We start from the raw sequence: 11321 nt of genomic DNA on the forward strand, positions 1-11321 counted from the left end.
ACAGCTGCATAGATTAAAATGAGAGCGTATCTGTTGTGTGTGACATGCCCATGAAAAACGCGTCTGACATACTTGCTGTCTAGACACAGGGTTATAGTCAGTTCCTTAGTGTAATGTGATGTTACATGGTGTTATGAAAACCATGCAAGACCAGCTTGTGCATTAGTTTTTCTTAAAAAAGTAGTACCCATATGGTAGATGCCTGCTTCTCTTTTGTTTTGTTGTGTCTGTCATTAATGCTAAAAATGCTAATGTTATTATTGGAAATGGGCCAGTTTATAAATCAGTCTGTGGTGAAGTTTATTTCAGACTGAAACAATGAGGGCATGTTTGGATATTTCTCAACTCACTTAGACTATGTGCTATGTGCTGTTCCCTACATATCCTGTCGTCTTTTTTAACTGACTTTAAACCTTCATGTTTAAAGTTTAAAGTTTAAATATATTAAATATGGTAACTTTCATTTAATTCAAATTAATTCAAATTCTAGGTATTCATCATTTGACTATTGGCACCTATCTTTTGTACAAAGTGGTCAAATGCACTTACAGTACAGATGCCTTTATCCACAACACTTCCCATAGACTGTAAATGAATGAGTACACCCAGTGCTGTGATCTTGATATTTGATTATGGTTGAGTTTCTGTATTAAGTAGTGTTTTGATGTTTTTACTGCTCATAATAACGATAACTTAATTATGAGAAAGCATAGCATCTTTGTTTTTTTCCTTCGGTGAATGCAACAGTGTTGTGAAGTGGGAAGAACCGCTGGTTTCTGCGTTCTGAATTTCCATGTCAGAATGTTCTTTTAGTAACATCCTCAGTGTTAAGTTTATGTCACGACTGCCCGTTTTAATTATTTCAACTTATACACTTATCACAACTTATGCACTTAAGCACATACTGTTCACTAAATCACCCTCACCATATGGGCTTAATTTTAAATCACATTAACAGTTAAACAAATGGCTGTTGTTCATGACATTGAAAGCCACATCTACGAGCCTGCGCTTGACTTTCCAAAGTGTGGAGTTTGTATCATAAGAGCCTTCGGTGCAGTACTGTCTCACTGCAGCAGTATGTTACACCTGCAGCCGACTCTAATGTTACATTGTTTACAGTTTGTGTTACCACATCTGCCACCTGAACAGAAAGCACCTTTCCTCCCCACATGGGCGACAGATGTTGGAGTCGGACACAGGTTTCTTTTATAGAACATCTGAATATTTGGTATAAAAGCTGTTTTTATGAGGAGGTGCTGTGAGCTTTCAACCTTCATTGTTCTGGGTAGACTCAGAGGAAATGACGGCAGCTGTTGTGTGGGACCTACTCTGCTGTTAGGGTGACGGTATTCTACACTCAGATATATAACATGGAGTTATGTCAATGAAAAAGGAATGGAAATTAAAGGAATCTTCCACCAGTTTTACACGTGAAGATCAGTCTACTCTTCATGTGTGCTATACAAACCTGCCTTACTACTCAGCCTGTAAAAACAGTTATATTATGTCTTCTGTGACTCAGGGGGAGCTTTCTGAAGTCTGAGAAAATAACCCTGATAATGTCTAGTTGCATTATGGGTAGTGTAGGATCCAGTGTTTTTAAACTTGAGCCACACTTGGGGGCTTATAGTCAGGAAATCTGGCCTTCTGCTGCTTCGATTACTTTTTTTTTTCTCTCTCTATCTGGCTCTTGCAAGCTTCCAACATTGTGGAAGTGCAATACAAAAACACCACAAAACATCAACAGCATTTTTTTAAGAAGCACGTTTTCTACTGAGTGCCAATATACTGAGGTCTCTGCAATGATACAGCCCTTGTACTGCTCCATAGTGCTGTCAGATACCCAACACAGGTTGCACTGGTTTGCCACTGATTTCCCATCTTAATTCAGAAAGTGAAGACTCCATGCATGCACTACTGATAGAATTCATAGTTACAAAACCCAAAGTTCTATGAATTGCCACAGCAGCATGGGGTTCACTGATTCTTTTCACTCTTCTTCTGCACCTAGAAAGGCTAAATCTTTTGATTTCTTTTTACAACTATTTTGCCACAAGCTTCATTTTTCACTTTGTTAAGCCTTCAAAAAGTACCTCTTGTTTTGTTTCCACCTTTGAGACCAAAACTTCAATTCAAATGTCTCAAAAGGTCAGGCTATGGAAGTTATATTGGGTGTTGGGTGGCTCAGGGTGCCATGACAAGTTTTCCTTTGAAGGGGTGCTGTGGTTTTTAAAAGTTTGGGAAGCGCTTGTCTACACTCCAGGTGGATCCTGTTCTATCTCCAATCTTCATATGGGCTTATGAAGATTCTTCACATCAATGGAGTCTAATTGCCAAAACTCCTTCTCTTGCTAATATCAATAAATATCGTTATACATTTCCAATTGCTCTCTCCTTATTGAAATTGGCATCGAGGTGAATAAGCATCATTACCAGGTTTCTGATGGCCTGTGCAGACATGACTCCTCAATATTACACTCAGTCTGCTTTCTGTCTTGACTGATACCATATCAGACTTCACTGAGTTGAGGGCTGTACTAAATGTTTATTGCCAATAATCCAATATCAGTGTTATTCTACTTAGTTTTTCCTACATAATACACTTTACAGTAGGGAAAGGTCTCTAAATTAAAAATAAGAAAAGAATTTAGATATGTTTAACAGCTGACCAGCTGTTCACCTCTGACAGGTGTGGTCAGAAGTGTTGTCATAAGGTCCTGGAGTATACCTGTACATCATTGCAGCATGGTGACAAGTGAAACCACTGAAGGTATACTATAATATGTATTTTTACAAAAGTTTTAGGCACTAAAAGTGAAGTGAGAATGCTTACAAAAATATTGCGATAAATTGTTTTGATTTATCAATTGACTTCTTACAAAGTTGAGTAAACAGCAGAAACTTAAATGAAATCAATATTTGCTGTGAGCAGCTTTGCCTTTAAAACAGCAGCAGTTCTCCTCGGTTCACTTTAACACAGTTTTTCATGGTAACTTGCAGGTAGGTTGTTGCAACCATCCTGGAGAAAGAATGTCCTTCTGTGGATTTATTATTTAGGCCATCTCAGGTGCTTCTTGATGTAATCCCAGATTGACTCCATGATGTTGAGATCAGGGCTCTGTGGGGGACATACCATACCATCTGTTGCAGGACTCATCATTCTTCTTGTTGCTGAAAATAGTTATTTATGACTCTAGCTGTATGCTTGGGGTCACTGTCATGTCATGAATAAATTTTGGACCGATCAGACATCTCCCTGATGGTATTGCATAATGGATAAGAATCTAAACATTCAGGGAGGTGTCTAAAACTTTTGCACAGTACTGTAATTTGATTTGAATCTGTGCAAATATACAAACTCAAACTTGAGGTCAGACAAGACAAGATTCACCGCCCCCTACTCAAAACATGTTCCTGCAGCTATGTTAGCCAGTAAGGTGCAGTCCAATGTTTGCTTCAGTGCAAGTCCATGAAAAATAATGCACATTGCACAACCATTGTTGTGCAATGTGCATTATGCATGTTTTATTCACTAAACGTATGGCTATCTCACCTTGTTTTTGGAAAAAATGTTTGGGAAATTTTGTTCATAGATGGATGAATTGACTTCAACGTATGGATGAATTTTGTAATTGGATGGGATATTTAAAAAATAAAATTATGTAAAATAGACTGAGCCTTGAAATACTGGTTTGGATACAGAATTGATTACCTTTTACTGACTGATAGCTTAAGATGAAAAAGTAGATTTTCTGGATGATATTGTGAAAAGAATAGATGTTCGGTTTAAATGGCCATCAACATCTATCTTGGAATTATTGTGTCTATTTTGAATATGATCATTTTGAGGAAGTGATTATGATGTTTTGTATGTATGGTATTTATAGTGATTTATTGGTCACATGATGAATCAGGGAAATAGGGCCTCACATACCACCCTGATGAAGACGAGATAGCTGAAAACATTTGGTGAATAAAGTGTGGTGGACTGGAGAAGAGTTGTGCAATGTGTAGCATTTACCATGTTACATATACAGACGTATATGAGGCAATGTAACCAGTGTTTGGGCGTGAGTAAAACAGTAGAGAACTGATGATAAGATTGCCAGTCTATTAAAGTATAATGCTATTTGTTATAGTTCACGGGGACAAATACTCACTGCAATTATATAGCTGTCCCACAGAAATACATGGGAATAGACAGTGACCAATATCAGTTTTACATGACATGAATAGGCCAAAAGGCATTGGTACTGTAACATTGTTGAATGAATGGGATGAATGAAAAGACACGTGAAGAAATAAACATGCTGAACTGCAGTGTCTCTCTCAGACTTCCAGTCTTCATGGTCTTAAATAGAAGGCCAGACCAGAGGAAGGTACAGCTGGCCCTTTGGGGGGAAGCACTCTGGGTGACCCAGGCCTGGAAGCCAGCCTCAGTCAGAAGATCCAAGACGGCTGTCTGACTCATCTATCATCCCTCCACAGTGGAGGGCTAAAATATTACAGGGCTTTCACTCTGGTTCCTCATCCTGCTTCACTGGAAGCAAGAGGCCATTTGTGGATGACATCATAAATTATATGCAGAAGGGAAGGTTACAGGCAGTCTAGCACTAGGACCCAGGCAAGGTCTGTACTGAGACACACCTGAGAGCAGCTGAGGCCAGCCTTTGTTTGGTGTTTGATTTGGTAGACTCCCTTTTTTAAAAAATGTTTTAAAGCACTGTTTTAATAGTTAAACTGTAGAACCATTAAATATCTTTTAGCTCATAATGTTAAAGATTTGTTAATAATGTGTTGTTTGGATTCTTAATGTTTGGTGAGGGACTAAAACTTGGAGTGATTGCTTAGGCACATCAGCCAAGAAACACAGTATGCTCAAGCAGAACGGAGATGTTTTTAAATAACTTTTTAGTCCCTTTGATACAATATTAACATGGTTCTTTATATAGATTCCAGTCACCTGCAAGTCTCCAACTGGGGAAGGGGACTGTGTTCCAGTCTAGCAAGGTATATTATCTACTTTAACATTGCATATAATTTGTAAAATGTTTCTTGTAAAGTTTCCTTTTTTTATATTAATGTGCTTTGTTTTTTTAGTTAGGAAACAAAGACCCTACCAGAGGAGCCAACCACTGTTTTCCCAGACTTTAGATTTTAGCGTGGGGGGACTGAGTGGTAGAGTAGCCATCTTGCATGTGTGCTTTGTGTGGTTTGAGTCACCTTACCTTGCTGTGAGTAGGCAAATTTGAGTGTTGTAGAACAGTTTTAATTTGGTTCGGATTGGATTGTGTGTAGTGGTTTATTCATAATTTGCCTACATATTTTGTGACCATTTCTTCTTTTTACACATAACTCTACACTAACCTCCCTGATAGTGCAGTCTAGCCCCACATTGTTTATTTTCTTCGCTTGTTCATTTATTGTTTTTGATTTATGTATTAATTGTACAATTTACTATATCCCTCCTTTATTATGGCCTGCATTTAGGCCTTCTATTGAAACTGCCTTGCTGCTACTTAGTTGAATGGAGACAAGTCTTTCGTTCCATGCATTGTCAATAAAGTCTATATTTTTTGGTATAGCAGTCTCTGGCTCATTTTCTGGGTCTTGTGTATTGAATATCACCATATGGTTCCATATAAAAAGAAATTCTGGCTTATATTCTCTTTTTTCAGTACATGCAAATGTTTGTAGTAGATCACCACACACAGGAAGTGATGCATTAAGGGTATTAAGATAAAAAGATGAGTCCTGTGTAATAATGGGTTCTGGCTATTTTGGGTTGTAGTGGTTGCAGTGTAGCATGGTGCTCATAATTGGAAAGTGTGCATGCAACAATGAACACATATAAGCATTGTGATGGAAAGGCCTACAGGGCAGCAAAGCAACAGAACCAATGCAAGGGTGGATGTTTTATATACTAAAGCATCAGCAAAAAGGTTTTTGGAGTTTTGACACACTCAAAATTACTGGGTTCCAATTTTACCCAGTTTGGGTCAATATAGTACCAACAAAACATTTGGTTAACTTTACCCTGCAGCAATCTGTTAATTTCACCCAGTGTTACACACAACAAGCTTTAGTGAAAAACTGTCACACATGTTTTGTTTCTTGTACAAAACAATGTGCATATGATATTTAAAAAATACACAAGTTATTAACAATCATTAACAAACTATGACATAAGTTTAAGTAGATTATAACAAGCTTTAGTTTGGGTAAATAACCCAACAGTAAAACAAAAAATAACTGGGTCAAAACAAGCCCTTGTCTTGAGTGGTTTTCTTGGTAGCAAGCCAGTATTGTGTTAGTGCTATATTGATTCAAACTGGGTAAAATTTTACTCAGTGATTTTTAATGTGCAGGAAAGAATAGGTTTATAGTTTAGTAAGAGTAAGTTTATAAGTAAGTTTATGAGATTGGAAACAGCTGTGATACTAATTCAGCAATAGTCTGCTTAAAGTATCACTACAAATCAAATATTTACAACTTCTAAAGGGTACCAATAACATTGTCCAGGCTATTTTAGAATGTCTTTGTAGAATAAGCATGAATTCAGTTACTTTCACAACTTTGTTGTTTTGTTCCATTGAAAACCAAACATAAACATGCATTGACAATAAAATATTTTAATTTCAACACTGTTCAGGGTAAATGGTACATTGTATTAAATGAAAGGGTACCAATAATTTCGGCTTCATCTGTACCATACACTACAGGTTGCTACTATGCCCCTATTTTAATCTTATATCTTAAAATAGAGGTGTGCTTAGCCATATGGATATATAGCAAGTGTTGCTATGAACATTGTCATTGTTCTAGACTGTATAATGTTAATATAATGTATAGTGTTGCCCCAGAACTGTTTTTGTAGTCTTGCTAGCAGTGGCTTTAGGAATGGCAATGTCAGTGTTGGCTGCTGTCACACAATGGAACAGTGGAGGCAGTGGTGGAAATACCTTAAATGTTCCCATAAGTGACACTGGAACCAAAGATGGGTGACTGAATTTGATTTGCAACTACATTTCAGACATGTCTCAGATTTGTTAGTAATGACTTATGAACTTATCAAAGATTGGCACTGGAGTTGGCAGACACTGAACATTTCAGCCAAAACTGAACTATTCAAGACCTTCATGAATACGGAGACTATAATCTGAGGTTAACTCAGGTTAAATGTAGTGCAGATTATACAACATCTACCATGATGCTGCTCCCAGAATATTTTTTGAGAACTGAGTCAACATGGAATCTGCAATTGTGCCCATCACTACGGGTCATCTACTTCTAGCTGTTCTGAGACACAACATGACCTCATTAATGTCTGACCCCATTTACACCTTACCTATAGGGTAATTTTACGGAAAATATAGTTTATCAGGTGTACTCAAACTTCTGATGGATTCATATCAGTAAACTGAATAGGGTATTGTGCTCTTGCTCTGTTCTTTGAATAGGTGTAGAGAGTGCTTCACTGTATTATAATGGTACACTAAAATATGGCGTGCTCTTGCTCGTTTTTCTTTTTGAAGGTGGAGAGTAGCATTGGTGCGACAGTAGTAGTAGTAGTAGTAGTAGTAGTAGTAGTAGTAGTAGTGTCGTCTCCCTCTTTAATGATATGTACCTTTGGTTTTATTTGAGGTTCATAATAGTACATTGTATTAAACAGTTGTTGGCTCATTAGTTTGTTATTCACATGCACTAAAATTCACCAGAATGCAGGAAATCAAGTCTTTGTAACTAAAATCTTCCTAGTGGGGGACCCCAAGACCCCCCACTTAAAAAATGGACTGACTGGGGCTATATTCCGCGCTATATTTCCTGGCCTGAATGATTTTCCCAGTCCAGCCCTGTCTGGTTATTTGATATGAAGTGGAAGGTACTGCATACATAAAAATGTAAGTTAATACTCCTAAGGTGTATTTTGGCAAGTAAAACCCAATCACAGAATTTTGATTTTAACAGAATTTGGATGAATTCAGCAACCATGGCACTGCATTTTGTTCCCAAATGCAACAACAGAATGTTTTAAATTTGCTACCACTCTGTTTCGTGCCAATGATTTCAGTTGTCTTGTTTGTTTTAGAGTTTCTGGTAATTGTGGATAGTGGCAGTAAAAGGAAAAATCACCTCCAATATGTTAATTCTCTTTAGGTTGGGGAAGGGGAGCATGACACATGGAGCATGATGATGAACATGAATAACACTGCTGTGAGAGTTGTGTGGCCTGTGGATTATGGTTATTAGATTAGGGTAACACCATTAATTTGACAGTGTTGATAAATGCTGATGTCGAAACATGATCCATGACAGAGCTCCATAGTCTTTGAATTTGTTATGGCGATAAACAGGTTGGTGATTTACAGTCAGTATAAAAGTCACATACTTTTATGCACTCTGCAATGTAATGAAGCTCAAAATGAGGATGTGAAGAATCTGAATTGAAGTGACATTTAACAGAGCACCTCAATAAACTGCTCTGCTTCTGAGATGGCAGGAAAGTGGGTTGGAGCCCCTGAAAATATTCTCACAGTATTAAAGCGGGGGGTGGTCGGGCAAGTCTGTGGATAGTGACTGGATAGAGATTTACAGTAGCTGCCCCCACTTACCTGCTGACATGTGTTATTACGAGGTGATTTATCAGGCTCCAACCTGCACAGGTTGATGGCTTTAACAGTGAAACCATGCTCTGTCATATTAAGCCAGGCCAAGACATCAGAGAAGACACACACAGAATTCTGCCTTTGCAAAGAGAGGGCTGAGTAAAGAGGAAGAAACATATCTGGGCTTGTAGTGTAATGCTGAAGCTCTGTGCAGAAGATTTAAATTACTGGATACCAGCACTGATTTGTTATACAGCTGTAGGCTTTACTTACTTATTTCATGATTCTCCATGAATTTAATACACAAAAAAATAGATGCTGACTAATATGTTAACCAATTTTGTTTTGTTTTTTTAAATTGAATGATCTAATAGCTTGTGTATCACTTTCATGTGTTTAACATGGCAGTTTCGAATTAGGTTTAGGATAAATGAAGATTAAAAAAAAAATACAAGCAATCAAATTCTTATGATTTTGACATGAGCTCTCTCATGATAACTCAATGATAGCTGAAATGTTATGTGGAGCGGAGCAGGTGGACCCAAATGCAGAAGACCGTAGGCAGAGCAAGGTTGAAGAATAACTACTTTATTTTAGGCTCAGGTGCAGGCAAAGTAAAACTGAAGTGAACTGAACAAACAGAGCAACAGAAAGCATACAATAAGACAAAACTCAACTAATGAAACAACACGCAACAGATGGCAAGACACAAGGGCAGGATGGGAGCTGATTGGCTGGGGAAGACGCAGCGAGCAAGGCAGGGCTAACAAGGCTTGATGCAGGGAAGGTGTGGAACAATAGAACACAGAGGAAAACCAAAAACCCAGAAAACATAATATAACCATACACAAACCATCCCAGAACTCACATAAACACAACAAGTCACAATGAGTACACACAGCAAAATAAACTTCAGCATATATTGCTGTTTACGAAAACAATAATAAATCATCTGTCAAACGGAGTGGCTTGCATATTAAGGCTGCATGTAACAACATAAATCGAAAAAAGACACATAAATGAAATAAAAAATAAATAAAAGACAACTGCAGCTCTGAATAACATAACTAGTGTTTCAGTTTACTTTAGCACTTAGTTCCTATGAGAGTCAATGTAACAAGCAACAGTATCTCAAGTGGTCCTTAAACATAATCCGCAACCTCTCTTATCTGTCCTTCTTCCCACTCAGTCCAGTCTTAAACAGGCAGAAAAGGCTGAGTGCATCTGGTGGACAGACATAGAGCCAGACTGGGATAGAACCATAACATAAATAGCTAATAATGGCACCTTGAGCTCCCAAGGTCATGAAAGAACTTCAGTGCTCAAATGCTGATAATATTTACAAATTTATGATTTGTAAATTACACATTCCATTAAAAGAAACATAAATTCACAGCTGTGTTATTAACAGGTGTGATTTATGTCAGAATACAATCCCTACAACTGTCTTCTGGGTTCAACATGCTGAGTATCCACCATCCACCAAGCTACCGAGAGCAGATAAGAAGTTTTGGTAACACTTTAGATTACAGCCCAACACGTACAGTGTGATTACTCCGCAGTTACGGTGTAATCTTTTGTACTAACAGTGTACCAGTACAGTACGTACCAATACATAGATGTAGGTACAGGGGAACAAGATGTGAAGTTATGGAATAAGGGGGTAACAATTTAGGAACTTACAAATTACTTATACTGTAGTTATTATTTAACTACCAGGTACCTATTTTATTATTACAGAGTATGTACGACCTGCTGAGCAATAATGTGGAAATTTGGGAAGAATTTAGAGAGATTTAATACTTTAGTTATTATTTAACTACTAGGTACCTGTTATGTTATTACAGGGTACAGTATGACCATAAAACTGAGTAAACATCTGGACATTTCAGGGAAGATGGAGTGATGACTTCTGCAGCACGTAATAAATCTGACATGATTTTATTTCAAAATGACCTTATTACCAACAAACAGGCAAAATACATCGCTCCTTTTTCATTTCGGGCTATTTAAAATAATGACAGGGTAAATCTGTGTGTTTACTTTGGAACAAAGGTCCAGGGGACAGTGTGTTGTCATGGATGCTGTCGGCCTCTGAAGACTATCTCAGCTGTCATTCACCTCATCAGCAAACTTCATCACTTGATGCTTGTTTTGTGGCATCTTGGCTCCGCCTGCCATCGGAAGACAGAATTCACCCACCAAAGATGTCACTCACTTGTGTATAAACACATGTTGACAATTGTGAAGTCATTAAAATGTTGAAAGTCTTCTCCCTGGTATTAATTTTTTGTCCGGCATTACGGTTCCTCAAGGTGCACTCCTCCTCCAAAGTTTTCCACTTGTACACAAAGAGGAAGGCTTAAGGGTGGAACACTGGGCAGATCACACATGTGGTCTTGGACAATAATAATCACAATCGGCAAATTAGATATTCAAGTTCATCTTCGCAGACTGGTGTCCCATGTGTGCACTCCACATAGAAGGTCCTTAATCTGGAATGGGTTCAAGCCTCGGCGCTCCACAAGGCCACCATGCTTCCCAAAAACTACTGTATAAAGGTGTTTATTCCCATCACGCAGCCAGTGTACATGCGTTAGCTGCAAGCTAGCTGGTAATGCACACACGACTGTGCATGTGTGGAGTGTGTCTGCTTGTCACCCTCTGACTGATCTCGAAACTCACTAGGAACTTCCTTCCTCTCTTCTCCTC

At 38.1% G+C, this 11321-nt stretch overlaps 1 long non-coding RNA gene across 1 annotated transcript; it reads left to right on the forward strand.

Moving 5' to 3' along the window:
• Window positions 1-2698: 2698 nt before the first annotated feature.
• On the forward strand, window positions 2699-5541 carry LOC122997591. Its single transcript, XR_006407242.1, has 3 exons — window positions 2699-2773; window positions 4956-5013; window positions 5104-5541. It is a non-coding gene; the product is annotated as an uncharacterized LOC122997591 (long non-coding RNA).
• Window positions 5542-11321: the final 5780 nt, after the last annotated feature.

Source organism: Thunnus albacares, chromosome 14 (genome assembly GCF_914725855.1).
Source record: "Thunnus albacares chromosome 14, fThuAlb1.1, whole genome shotgun sequence".
In the NCBI taxonomy this organism is placed as follows: Eukaryota; Metazoa; Chordata; class Actinopteri; order Scombriformes; family Scombridae; genus Thunnus; species Thunnus albacares.